At 36.9% G+C, this 14,749-nt stretch overlaps 1 protein-coding gene and 3 non-coding genes across 4 annotated transcripts in view; 1 reads left to right on the top strand and 3 right to left on the bottom strand.

Moving 5' to 3' along the window:
• The window catches only part of LOC107188442 (ankyrin repeat domain-containing protein 6), a 136,436-nt gene that overhangs the window by 75,113 nt on the left and 46,574 nt on the right, over positions 1-14,749 (top strand). The gene's annotated exons all lie outside the window — the stretch shown is intronic.
• On the bottom strand, positions 4,273-4,393 carry Trnal-caa. The gene is made up of 2 exons: positions 4,356-4,393; positions 4,273-4,317 (listed from the first exon to the last, which is right to left on the bottom strand). It is a non-coding gene; the product is annotated as a tRNA-Leu (tRNA).
• Trnal-caa lies at positions 5,128-5,248 on the bottom strand. Its single transcript has 2 exons — positions 5,211-5,248; positions 5,128-5,172 (listed from the first exon to the last, which is right to left on the bottom strand). It is a non-coding gene; the product is annotated as a tRNA-Leu (tRNA).
• Positions 13,074-13,191, bottom strand: Trnal-caa. The gene is made up of 2 exons: positions 13,154-13,191; positions 13,074-13,118 (listed from the first exon to the last, which is right to left on the bottom strand). It is a non-coding gene; the product is annotated as a tRNA-Leu (tRNA).

The raw sequence follows: 14,749 nt of genomic DNA, 5'->3' as shown, positions 1-14,749 counted from the left end.
TCGTCGACGATCCAAATGAACACGTACGTTAGGGAACAGTATCGGTAGTATCGATCAAGTGAAAGTGAACGTAACTCGCCGTGTCTATAGCAACATTTTTTGCCAGACAGCATGATTTGTTGAACTTTCACGTCCTCGTGCGCGTAAATGCATTCAAGTGCAACACGTGAAAACCCGCAGTAGCCATTGTGTCGCGTGGCGAGCACGACTCGGAATGTACACACAGTCCTTAAACAGACACGGCTGTCGACACGAGAACTCCGATGTCGAGTGGCATCGGTGAATGGGGTGTCAACGTTTCCATAGCATTTCCTCTGAAAATTTTTCCTCGAGCAGGTTCTCTCGCGGTTGCTCCAAATGCGGTTTCAGAGAAATCGGTATGGATTATTAGACAGTCGTGTACTGAGAACTTTCACGAGATTAGGTTGAATCTTTCTTGGACTCACAATCAGTGAAACGGAGCATTAACGGAGTTGACCGCGAAACCATGAAAATTGACTGAAAACTCGAATGTGAGCGGAAAACTTAAAATAGAGCTGCAATCACGAATAAGGTCGATGTTTCTATTTCTAATCAACATCACGTCCCGATTTCTGCTCAGTACGTATATTTGTTATTTAATATAAAAAGTTAAATAATGAATTGGTTATACAAAAAATTATTTAAATTAATTCAGTATTTCTGTACAAAATGCTGTAAAGAAATATATACAATTGATATAGATACATTGATCATGTTCGTCCAAACGTAAAAACGTAACGAACACAATTATTATTAAAACAGTTTTATTTCTTTCTTTTCGTTGGCAAGTATATTCAATTCATCATATTCATTTACATATTCATCACTGTTTACAAATAAATCACAGTACTATAAACAGTAAGATCTCCAACAATACATAATTAACAAAGGAGGATAGCTCACAGATCTAAATTTTGCTATGAAACACAATAGAATCAAAACTGTTTCACAAATAGTTGCCTATGAGAGCGTTCCACAATAGTTGTCATAATTATAATTTAAAAAAATCAAAGTCTCCTTCAGTAGGGAGTCACACGCTGTACAAACAAGAATCACAGAAGAATTCTGTCCAGGAGTCCAAGAACCCCGGTTTACGATGTTATGCGGCCACTAAAATAATTTTTAACATGCAAGCTCCTCGAGATCTTTATCCGTTTGATTTACGAAGCGACAGTACGTTTAATATACTCGCCTCGGTGCCGTCAACCGTCGTGCGCGTACACACGGAAGAAAAACTGATTATACCTTCCACAGGAACGCACGGGTCACGTTGTCCCGCAATTAGTTCGTACATAAAACCGTCCGAACAGTCCCGTCTTCAAGTGACAGTGGCGTTAACTATATCAGCGACGGTCCAAGAATTTATCTAATAACGAGGTGTCGCCGAAAAATAAAAACCACAGGGCCCGCCTCGTCGGTAATTCTTCTGGTAATGATACGTTGCTCCGTTAATTGCCGTGACCGAGAAATTAGAAAGGAAAGGTAAATGCCGGCGGATTATACTCATATGTCAGGGTACAACTGGATGTTGACTGTCCGTTGAAATATTAATCGTTGAAGATTCAATATTAAAATATTCTTCGATGAGTTTTTGACGACGTTCACACTGTACGTGACGGAATACTAATGAATTGGTTTTGGATGGTAATTGGATTCTAATTAATAGGGTCGTGCATAAGGATATCATTGTTGGATTGAGTTATTGGGAGACTTTCTTGGGGTTGCTCGTTATCGACGGTACAAACGATAGGGGTGTATGTTATTTCGTGGAAAAAATAATTCACGTCGAAAATTTCGAAACGTGGAACTTAAATGGCATAAAGAGGCACAGCTTATATAAGACACGTGCTTTTTTGTGGATGGAGGTATTTCAGAGATTTCAAGGTTATCTTGATTTTTTTAACGAAATGACCATTTTTACTACATAGTTTATGCATTTATAGCACACGCGATCCTCTAGAATTCAGAAGAAACAATCGCAATCTACTTATAAATATTAGGACACCTGTTGCTCGTGAAGAAACTGGGATATTTTACAAAAACTACGTATGCATGTACTTTGTTAATCCACATACTATTATAAATATAGACTATTTTACTTCGATAATATCTAAACAGTATTCACTCAGGACTTTTAATCAATTACAAATTCATGATTGATTAATCGATTAAAACGAAATTTTAATTATTTGATATCGTATGTTCGAAGACTTTTGGGGGTAAAGCGTGCTTGTAACAACCCGGCTACGTTAACGAATAGTGGGAATGCAGCTTAAGTCGATTCGGTCGTGTCCGTTACTCTTTAGAGAAACGTCGATCCCAGCATCAATCAGAAACAGCACGGTGCTCGTTAGTCGAGCACACATGGTGCACAGGTTCGACGAAACAAAGTGCTGGAAGTCCGGGAGTCATAAGTCACGGAACAAATGACGTTTCGCTTTTAATCTAGGTCGATGTAAACGCAGTCACCACAAATATTTCCGTTCTTAGATACGCCGTTGGAAGATGTATCGATTAGACGACAGTCTCTTCTTTTTCCTCCTTGAATGATGAATGGACGCGGTCGGTCTTGAAATACACCGTGCTTTGACATAATATCGTTGATTGATGGGAACTGTAGGTAGAAAGTCCATGAAACTTTGTCGAGTAGATCGCTTTATGAGTTTATTAATTTCATTGATGTAAGACCAGTGCAGTGGAATTAATCCTACGTTAGTACCTTAGGGTAGTCCAACACCCCATATTCAAAATTTCTTTTTAAAAGAAGTGAATGTTTTCTCGTATTCATATATTGCTCTAAAATATTCCTCATATCATTTCCGAACATATTAAGATAAATTTGGCGGAACTTTTTTAGGGTGCTACTAGAAATCTCTTGCAAATGGAGTTGCCAATTTAATAATTATTCCAAAATTAAATTTAATCGCGTGTTCGAACATACCAAAGTACTAACGTAAGATTTAGTTCATTATGCGATACTATTTATGCTCTGACATTCGAGTCGTTGTGTGAATCACACGACTGTCTTAATTACGATTTTTGATCTTCGAAACTGCTCTGCAAAGTGAAAATACCCTTTAAAGCCATTTTTGACATTTTTGTACATAAATTTCATTAACCGACGACGGGCTCGTGTATGCCAATTCGTTTCGCCCATCCGAAATGCCAGTCGCCACCATTTAAGGGCATTATTACACCACGCCGTGAATCCAAACGAATCCCAGACTTATTGTACGGAAAGCTAATGTGTCACAATGCTCGTAACTATACATCTAAGCGGCTGGTGTGGGAAAGAGGAAATATAGTTGCGCCAGAAATAGACCGAACAACGAAGAGAGGGCTGGGCGCAGTTACTCGCGCGCTACTATCAGCCGGCTTCTCCCCGGAAACATAGTAAGTTTCGTAAGAGTGGTCGTGAATCGTGCAACCGACCTGTATTATCCGTTCACCACAATGGGTACGGTACAATGAGACGCAATGGAGCCCATTGTTACGGCGTGTATTAGCTCGATTAATTCACGTAAATGACGATTCATTATTGGACTGCGAATTTTATGCGTCTACAGTCGGTACAACTGGCTGAAACATGCTGAAATGAGGAATTTAATGAGGATTAATAGCTATTGTATTTTCGTTGTTATTTAACACTTTGATTTCCAAAGAGATCTATCAGAAACTTCAGAAATTAAGAAAAAAGGCTAGCAATTATTGACAATATTTTTGTAGAGACAAGAATATCCTATTTGCATATTTAATTATACAAAAGCAGAAAACAAGCAAATTACAGAAGTCATGTCTACAGTATGTTACAACTCAATGACCCATCATGTGATGCAGAAAATAAAAGTTACCGAAAATGTTTCATCTTCCATATTATAAATAAACGTTTCCATTGTTAGTCAGTATTACTTTCTCCATCACATTTTATTTTATAGAAATATATGTTTCTTCATATTACAAAAATTATATTTTTATAATGTTACAAGTAACTATGTTAATTTATACAATTTGTATCAATTATAAACATTCTATAATGATCTAGTTATAGACGTAAATGAATTTTAATGTAGAATTTTGAATATTTCAAAGAAAAAAAATATATTCAGTGGTGCCGGGATTCGAACTCATGGCAGCGCGATAACCGGCCGTGTCAGAGTATAGGTACAAAATAGTTGACATACGGAGGTATTTAATCAGCTTTTAATGTAATGAATGTAATTGACGAAACAATTGAAAGTTACAAAAAAAATCTGTCAGAAGTGGGATTCGAACCCACGCCCTCAGAGAGGACCAGAAAGCCCTAGAAAAGCCCGTATAACGGGTAAGGTATAATCCTTGAGTCTGGCGCCTTAGACCGCTCGGCCATCCTGACATTGTGGTAACAGATTGTAAATTTCGCAGTATATATTGGCAGAGGATATATATAACCATGAAGAAAAGTGTTCTTATTGATACTTATTGCATTTTCACATTTATATTATATATTACATTGATAAAAATTTAATGTTAATGTGATAATCAATAAGTTTTTATATAAGATACGCTTCTTTCATTATATTTACGTATTGTGGAGAAGTACGCGCGTAATAGCTGATTGTTATGAACAAATGACTTATTAAATGTAATGCACAAATTTCAATAATAATAATTTAATGATAATTTCTTATATATTTTATCAAAAATGATTCATAAGCTTATATCAGTTTTAATAAAATATCTAAGATTGCGTAACACTTATTCATTGTTTATCTAATCGCAGAAATTAATCTAATGTCGTGACGTGGGAAATCACCGTACGCTGCGCAAATACTAGCGAACCGGAATAATATTACAAAAATTATATTTTTATGATGTTATAAGTAACTATGTTAATTTACACAATTTGTATTAATTAGAAACATTATATTTAATGTAGAATTTTAATGTAGAATTTTGAATATTTCAAAGAAAAAAATACATTCAGTCGTGCCGGGATACGAACGCACGCCAGCGCGATAACCGGCCGTGTCACAGTATAGGTGCAAAATAGTTGATAGTTAGAGGTATTTAATGCTTTTAATGTAAAGAATGTAATTGACGAAACAATTGAAAGTTACAAAAAGAATCTGTCAGAAGTGGGATTCGAACCCACGCCCTCAGAGAGGACCAGAAAGCCCTAGAAAAGCCCGTACAACGGGCAAGGTATAAACCTTGAGTCTGGCGCCTTAGACCGCTCGGCCATCCTGACATTCTTGGAACAGGTCGTAAATTTCGCAGTATATATTGGCAGAGGATATATATAACCATGAAGAAAAGTGTTCTTATTAATACTTATTGCATTTTCACATTTATATTATATATTACATTGATAAAAATTTAATGTTAATGTGATAATCAACAAGTTTTTATATAAGATACGCTTCTTTCATTATATTTACGTATTGGGGAGAAGTGAAACATAACAGCTGATTGTTATGGACAAATGACTTATTAAATGTAATATACAGACTTCAATAATAATAATTTAACGATAATTTCTTATATATTTTATCAAAAATGATTCATAAGCTTAAATCAGTTTTTAATAAAATATCTAAGATTCCGTAACACTTATTCATTGTTTATCATGATTATTATCGTCTTGGTGTTGTTTAAATAACAAGGTTGTAATATTAAAAATAATAATAGTAATCTCTCTATTACATTATAAACGGTGAATGGGCATATAAATAAATAATCCAGAAATTAATGAACTATTTTTCATTTTTCGAAGATCAGTGTGTTTTGTTTTTCTATGTGTATTTGGCACGAAATGATGAATGGGAGGTCTTTAAAAATAACAGGAAAAGGAAAATTATTTTTAATTCGTCGCTCGTGTTCGTGATTTCTATCTTATTTTATGTACGAAGGCTTGCACAAGCACTCTAATCGCAGAAATTAATCTAATGTCGTGACGTTGGAAATCACCGTACGCTGCGCGAATACCAGCAAACCGAAATAATATCACCGACGTATAGTAATGGATTTGATTCGAATAACAATCAAACTTCTTTGTTCATACAAGAGTAATGTTCATACATGTGACTTATGACTTTATTAGATGACCCTCCTATTTTTTAAACAATATTAATGGGCATAGTTTATTCCGAAGCGTGTGATATTTTCTTTTTATTTAATGAAAAATTGACAGACAGAATCTACGTGACAATTCAATAGTATCGAATCCTCCCGTGACTAATGACATTTCTCGATGGTGTAGTTATCAGAATCTACGTGACAATTCAATAGTATCGAATCCTCCCGTGACTAATGACATTTCTCGATGGTAGTTGTTTTTTCAAGGAAGAAATAAAAACTGATGGAGAGATGGAGCACAATGACAGAAAGAAATGGTCCATGTAATATATTATTCTTGATAAATAAAATTAATCTCCGAAATGACATTACTTACGGAATGATCCGATAAAATGGACCAGTTCGTGTATACCAGTTCCGACCCATCACTGCGAACGCCATGGGTCCTAATTCATTCTTATCGAGTCCCGGGCCCAGGGCCCCAACTCGGTCCCTTACGTCGATCTGCTCGAAAAAGAAGAACGAACGAAAAGGAACAAGAGGTAATATACACGATTCATTGCCCGTGGATCTGACCGTGTGGAGTTTCTCCTAATATCGAACCCGTGGAATGACGAATGGGTTAGTGTAATTTAGTTAGATTAGTAGAATAATTTCTGCCGTGTAAAAATGCATATCAAAAGTGTTATTTTAAAAAAATGTTTAATCAAAATTTATCTGTTTTACATAAGTGGACCAGACATAGCGTTGTTTTATTCCAATGATTAATTCCAAAATGCTACCAAATACAAATTTTTCATTGGGATGGAATAATTATAAGAATTCATCAAAAAACATGGTAACTTTATAGAAATTTCGACCAGTGTAGATACTGCAAAATGGATACCCGATCAAACCGGTTAAATCGGGAGCACCTAGAGCGGAAGGGGCGGAGGGGGGCGAGCCACCCACAACACCGACAATGGCGTGGGAGCAATGGAGCTGGCAGCCGCCGCTTCATATCTCCGGCTTATTACACGAGAGTCGTTTAATCGGATCCATCTAGCCGTTCGGAATGCTCGTATCGAAGAGGCACGCGCGTTATTATGAGCGGCCGGGGTAGCTGGTCGTGGCCGTGGATACGACGATGAGCCTATTTTACGAGCAACGAATCGTCGCCTCAAACAAGTTCGGCTGGCATTCCAGCCGTATTACTCAACCATTTTATGGGTTCGTACCGTGGAAGATTCGTAAATCTCGATCGGGACCGACTGAATAGCGCGTGTTAAATATTAACATTTAAAAAAGGGGTCACATAGATTTACGTTTTTGCGTGCTAACTAGTACGGGCTCACGTAGATTTATGGTTCTTGTTGCATTTTAATTATGCGATTCATTTGAAAATAATTGGAAATGGTGCAATCTAGTTAATTATTAAGAGGTTAATAATACCGTATTATTCAGGGGTTTCCCGAATTTTTTAACCGCATTAGAGCGAAACCATGTTATGGGAATGTGTTGTACAGGGGTTGCTCATAATTGAAATCGCCGACCGACAAAATGACGAACGGGAAAGCTGAAAATGTAGCTGAGTAATCAGTCGTACGAGTTGTTAGTTGGGGAGAATTCAACTTTCTTAAGAAAGTCGAAGCTTATTATTCTTCTACCGTATACAGAAGTGAAGTTTAAGCTTTGCGAGCTAGCCTGGAGTGAAAGGTACTTATCCACTTATAAAGGTGTATCTTGTCAATTACAAGTTACTTTTTAATTTCAATATTCAGTAGTTAATACTAGACTGTACAAAACACCATTCGCTAAATTGAACCAATATTATTAGGTGTACCAATAGATTAATATTCCACTATTTCATATTAACTCTAGACCTACCAAGAAGTCAAAATAACCGATTGGTAAACTCTTATAAAATTGATTAAAATATCATAACAGTGTGTTTTCCACGATTCTTCGTAACTTTTATTGTAATATATAAATGAAGAAGTTTGTTACTTCATCGATTTGCATACTTTCAGCAAGCTGTTCCTTTTATCAACGTGATAGAAATAGAAATACGTTCATCTTTGGCAGTTCTAGTGTTAATAAACTAGTAAAATAGTTGAAATTTCAAATCTGTTCTTTTCTTTTTTTTTTAAATGGCGATAAATGTTGAAGAACCCGGACAGATATCACTGAGGCGAAATACGTGTCCAATTTCCTAGAAAATAAATACTGAATTTAACAGAGGGTACGCTAGTGGATTATTTATTGGTACCCCTGATAACTTGTCTGCAACTTATACCATACCAATATCATCGTCTAATTGCTATTGCATACCAACCGCATCTCTAACTCACAATCAGATCGAACAAAAGTAAGAAACATATTTCAAGTTATGCTGTCCCATAAGAAACAAGATCCAAACTAGTTTCATTTTCATACGACGAATCGTTGCTCGAAGTACGTAGTTCCTATTTAGCAGCCATTCAGAGATATTCTAACCATTCATTCCAATCAATCGCCCAGACCAAAAAGTTTCCAGTGAGCTGACGATGAAATTAAATTCGTCATAAAAGCTCGATTTTATATGGCGACGATCGGAAACAAGTATGGCCGCCCATGGAATTAATGGTTACTCATTTCGCCTGGCGCATCTGGTTTTCGCGAAAGGATCGGTCTGATTGTAATTTATTAGCAATGTGCGGACGGGGTGACGATTCCCGAGGTGAAAGTGTACGACACAGTCGTTGAAAAACATCGTCCTGACGAACATGGTATTACAAGCGCGATAATTAGCCGTGAAAGTGTATCGGTAAGAACCGTTTACAAACGCAGACGATGTTTTTTGCAAGTGATCCGATTCCGTTTGGTGTTCTCACGTCGTCTATAACCCGTCCATATTTCCATCGAGCACACCGTATAATCACGTTATCAATCTTCCGTCTGCCAAGGGATCAAGTGAAATCGGTCACATGCGGAAAAACCGCGTCGATATCGCGATGCTCGCGTTGTACACTTTTATCCAATTACGTTGACACGTATTTCACGTTTGTCGCCGGGTAACACGATGGTATTTTACGCGGAGCTGGCCCAGATTTCTCTGCGCGGCTTTATATGGGGAAAAACGTGTTCCACGATTCCTCGAACCGCGACAACGTTCGTTAACATTTTCGTGTCTCTTGACATTTCCAAGCGGCCACGCGGTTGGCTCAAAGGTTACGAACGATATACCTAGGTCTGTTACAAATTGTAGGAAGAAATATTGCCTTGGATAGATTTCTTCAAGCATTGTAACTAAATTGATTTGTAAGAAAAATTTCAGTTTCACTTAGTTTGAGGTTTGAAGCTTATTCGATCATGAAACGACTGGATACCATTTTCATAGTGTGACAGAATGGATATTGAATAAAAATTTGGTTTAACACGTGACTGCCACAGTGAAAAATGCTGCACGTAGCCGGGCACACTTTACTATACATTATGGAACACGAATATTTATAGGTACTGATTTTTAAAAGTAAGAATTTACTACCACTTCATTCAAGAAAAAAATTGTAGTAAACGTTTAATCGTATTTTATTCAGTTACACCTATGTACTATGAATAACAGAAAATCCCAAGTCTAAAATTATGACTATTCACACAATGTTATTTGCTAGCTAACAATCGAAGGCATTCGTTTCTATTTAATTTTCGTCAGCTTCTAATATACATCCCAAGTTAACTTGATAAATTTCAATTACGAGGCAGATGTGTGTAAAAATTTCTTTATCCATTCCCACCGACAAGATAGCGCCCAACAGCGCGAGGTAACCGCAAGTCCTCCTATCATTAAATCCTCTAAGATAATTCTACAATACGAATTTATAGATTATTCTCGCGGTTATCTTTCTCCAGACCGACGAACCAAGTTTTACGCTTGTGAGGTTAGAGATCTTGCATCAGGAATTTCCCAGCATCTCGTTACCCCGATTCCTTCGACGTCCACGCGAGCGTGCGGTCATCGCTTTTGCGTCAATTTACACCGCGAGGAAGTGCAGAAAAAAATATCTTCCTGCACCGTGACCAACGCGGTATGCCGAGATCACGGTGCTCCGCGATCAAACGGATGAGCGAATCTGCAGCTCGAAGCTACAACTAGAATGCAGCCGTCTATGCAAAAGATGTTATGCTCTCCGCGTGCTGGTTGCAGCATGCAACTTGCAGGCCGGCGGCGTTAAGCTGCGTTTACGTACACAGTGTATGATACACTAGATAGCATAACAGAATGAAAAACAGAAAGAAAAATGATATATAGGGGGAAGGTGTCTAAAACGATCCCTTTTTATATAAAAAATACAAATGCTCATTATTTAAATAAAAGTAAAGTAGTTTTTGTAAGTTAGTCTATCCATCTTATCACTGGCTTAAATAAAATTTAGCTACGTGATCAGTTATGTTTTTTATTCACATTTCTTTGAAGGCATACTTAAGGATTATTTTGTTATGTATGTGTACAAAATGATCCCCGGGGATCATTATACACGTCTTTCGATACCTATTTATAGAAGTTCGCATTTTTGCAATCCCATTTGCATTCTCAGGAATTACAAAGACATTTATTTCTACTATTAATCATTAGGTTAATAATTACTTCGTCATATATCGTTATAGGTTTTATTTTCTCGTATTTTGAACAGTACACAATATACATGTAGTAATTAACCTAGGTATGCTCCATTTATTTCCTTTCAATCTATTAAAAAAATAGACTGATCCCCTGTTTTAAAGTATAATTTACAAGAATCTAAATGCGTTTTTAGTGACTAAAGGATGTAAATCAAACGTTTTTGCCAGAAGGTATTTCATTTCCTGTGGATAGTTAATTAAACGTTAGGAGGCGCTTCCGTAGCTGCAACGCAGAACTTAATACTACACTCATCACCCTTTTTTCCTAACGCGTATGGTACGACAATGATATATTCCACTATATCCTTATATCTTTAAGGAATTATTCATATAAGTGTAGAAAAGAAACAAGCCGCGCCTTGATCGTTACGGAGAACAGAATTCTCAACTCCATATTATTTTTCCCTTGACTTAACGACAATCCGACTGAATAGAATAAGAAAAACGAAGTAAAAAGTTTATACAGTTTCCCTTAGAAGTCATTTAAAATAATTTACCTTAGATACGCAGACAACTAAATATGATTATCAGAATCCGTATGTTTATGCATTTACAGCGTCTCTTGACTTGCAAAACGTAGCAAAGTAAAGATTCTAGTATAATTTAACTTTCATTAGGATAGAATGGAGACGAGCCTCAGAGGCTCCCAGCACAAATTACCTGAAATTAATAATTCTAAAATATTTTAGTCCTTTTAATTCAGTTTATATATTTAGTAAAATAGTAACATTAAATTTTGTATTATTTATTGTATATATTATTATATTGTTCATTATGAAATAATTAAATGGCCTCAGAGGCTCTTCTATCCGGATGAAGGTTAATAGTACATATTTACATGTTATTATTAACATATGAAAACCATTGGTACCGGAAACAAACTTCTGTTCGATTTTGGTATTAATTATATTAGTGAACAAAAGTGTGAATTTATATGAACATCCACAGTCCAACAATTATGTCAGAAACTTATACCAAACTCTACAATTAAATTTAAAAAAAAAATCAAATTAATTCTCTAATTCTCTAACTGAATAGAATTTTCCTGAATCACAATTCTGTGATAAAACCCCATAGATAAAATTGAAAGACAGAAGCAAATCTACACAAAATAATTTTCATAAAGAAATCCGTGGGCACGTTAGAAAATACAAGATTCGCATACTTCATATATCAGGCATTTTTATTGTATAATGTCCTGATAGACGATACCCCATAAATTTCGAACGGATCATTCCATCATAATCGCCGTGAATAGGCGATATATTTCAGGACGACGAAATTGTTGGCCCACCCTGTCTGTTACACCGTGGTTCGCCAAATATATTATCGGCTTTACATTGCGCGGAAGGGTGTATATTCAAAGCAGGATCATTTTCAAAGACGATAACCACTTATCAGCCTGAAGATGCTGCGGGCTCGATGTGGCCCAAGTCTTGTGGCGTCCGTGAGATAATGGCGAGGCTGCTGGCGACTTCTGACGTCGATCCTCTTTTTGGTCGTAAATCGGCGGCCCCTTAGAACCCCGCGATAAATTACTTTACGCCGGGAATCAGGGGTAACATCGTGGAATCTCGGGGAAGCGCCGGTTCCGCTCGTTCATGAGTAAGTACTACATACATATCGTTCGGAATGGTTTAATGGCCGCCCCCTGCCCGTTACAGGTGGGCGACGAGAACGGAACTTTGGTGAACCATGTGAAACCGACGACAATAAATGGTAATTTACCACTAAATTTGGTTAAATAAATATTCGAGCCTGTTACCCATTATTTTGTGGAATAAAAAATTAGAAGATTGGATTTTTAACCCTGGAACACCACCCTTCCACTTTTTGGCGTCAGTAACACCGTGGGGTCGCTGGCAACCCAAAATAACATTTTAATATTTAAAATACTATTTAATATTTTCGAACTATTCTTTTTTAATTCTTCTTTAAATGCTTTAGGAAATAATAACTGCACAGTGTGATTTCTGTTTAAAAAAATGAAACAAAGGTAAAGAAAAGCTGAATGTCCTAATGTTTATTTTCACGTCTGTGCATACATAATACGTTTTCAATAATAATATTTAAGAAATTGCAAAAGAATTTTACAATGCTCCAAATAGTAACACCTGTTCATTATACAAAATAAATTACACAAGTAAGGTATAATTTGAGAAATAAACTATTTTATTACACATATAATTCTGAATTTATTGTAACTGTCGAAATGAATATGCAGTACAATATTAGAGATAATAGTACATTAATGAAAATATACATTTTTTAACGTACAATTATTAGTTTAATGTAGCAGAAGTAATAAAAGTGTAATATATCATGAAAATAATATTAAAAAAAATTGCAAAAGAATTTGTCAGAAGTGGGATTCGAACCCACGCCCTCAGAGAGGACCAGAAGCCCCAGAAGACCCGGCGTACGGGCAAGATTGTGTCTTGAGTCTGGCGCCTTAGACCGCTCGGCCATCCTGACATTGTGGTGGCAGCGTTCAAATTAGCAGCCACAAGCCGTCGTGCTATCTACAGTTCGAAATACAAGCGTGAACGACGAACAAAAGACTCGTCAACCTTCTAAATATATAATGCAGTATATTTACAATACCCTTTATACAAAAAAGAAAATAATTTCGCTAGAAAAAAACAGATTCGCCCAAATCGATTTAACGAAGCATTCTCGCGGTGCTCGCGTATCTGTAAGAAATCACGTGTAATGACGCGTAATTGCACGATCTGACCACTTGTCAATTACGTCGTTATCGGAACGGGGACGAGGCATATATCTTCGCGATACGGGGGCGGTGGGAGGGAGGAAGGGTAAGTGTACGGCTGCGAGATGAATCTGCATTATGCTGTTGTGCGCTTAGATCCGTCTAAACGGATACTACACGCGGTTAGAACTGGTTTCGACCTCACAGAACGTTTCGTCCGCGGTTCCTGGAGGTTCTGGCTCGGCCTTAATCCGGCATGCAGATGCGTTATCCGGTGGGGGGAATCTTTATATACCTTCTCCCTGCCCTCCACATCCCTACCTCTTTTCTGGTCGTATTATGCGCGGGGCTGGCTACCGTAAATCTGCCAGTAGGACCGGCCGGTTGTCAATTATTTCGTTATCAACGCGATAAATCTCTCTGTTCAGGCCAACAATCGTCAATTGGCCAATTATCAGCACGGTGGATCTGTCCGTGCCACTTGCCAGGTGTTCGTTACTTCGTTATCGGGCTAACCCATATTGATAACACCAGACTGGAACGGTGTCGACACCCAGTGGCGTGGAATTGATTCCTCGGTGGGGTCAAAGACTCTTGGATGTTCGTTGATATTTCTTACTTCGTGAGAAGTGCTGTTCTTTAGTGTTTGCTGTTAGAACGACTATCGTGATAGAGATCAAATAATGTTCTTTTCCGTTTGAAGTTTATTATAGATTATGGTTACTATTAGAATGTATAATTGATGGAAATATCCGATTTTGTTAGGAAATATTAGAATATAGATACGACTCTTTGTAGATATTTCTCGTTTACAATGAATCTCTTCTTTATAATATTTTCTAAACGGTCATCGTGGTCGAGATACGTGTAAGGACTTTCTTAACACATTTAGGAAAGATGGGTTAAAAATAAAGTGTATCATTAAAATTAGCAAAACATATTGGAAATAACTAGTTTTATCAGCAATTTTTTGTAAGTATAAGACTTCTTAAGCAATTCAGAAATATAGTGGGCATAAAGTATCCCCTCCTCTGTGGACTTTCTGCGGTTAATAATCATTTAACGTTCTAGATAAAAATTATTTATCGGTCAACACTCCACCCAATGTCATGGACGTATTACTCACTTACTAACTATTAAAACCAGTAAACAACGGATGAATCCATGAAAAGATATCGCAATAATACGTGGCAATATCAATTATTTCAACGTTTGAATAGTAAAGCAAATATCCCCCCGGCTAAATGCAACACACAGAAGTACACCGGGGCTTCAATGGAAAATAATGCGCGAATAAACGACACCGAAAGTAATAGCCCCCGG

Source organism: Dufourea novaeangliae, unplaced genomic scaffold (assembly GCF_001272555.1).
Source record: "Dufourea novaeangliae isolate 0120121106 unplaced genomic scaffold, ASM127255v1 scaffold124, whole genome shotgun sequence".
Lineage (NCBI taxonomy): Eukaryota > Metazoa > Arthropoda > Insecta > Hymenoptera > Halictidae > Dufourea > Dufourea novaeangliae.
This window is presented reverse-complemented; position numbering and strand designations above follow the sequence as displayed.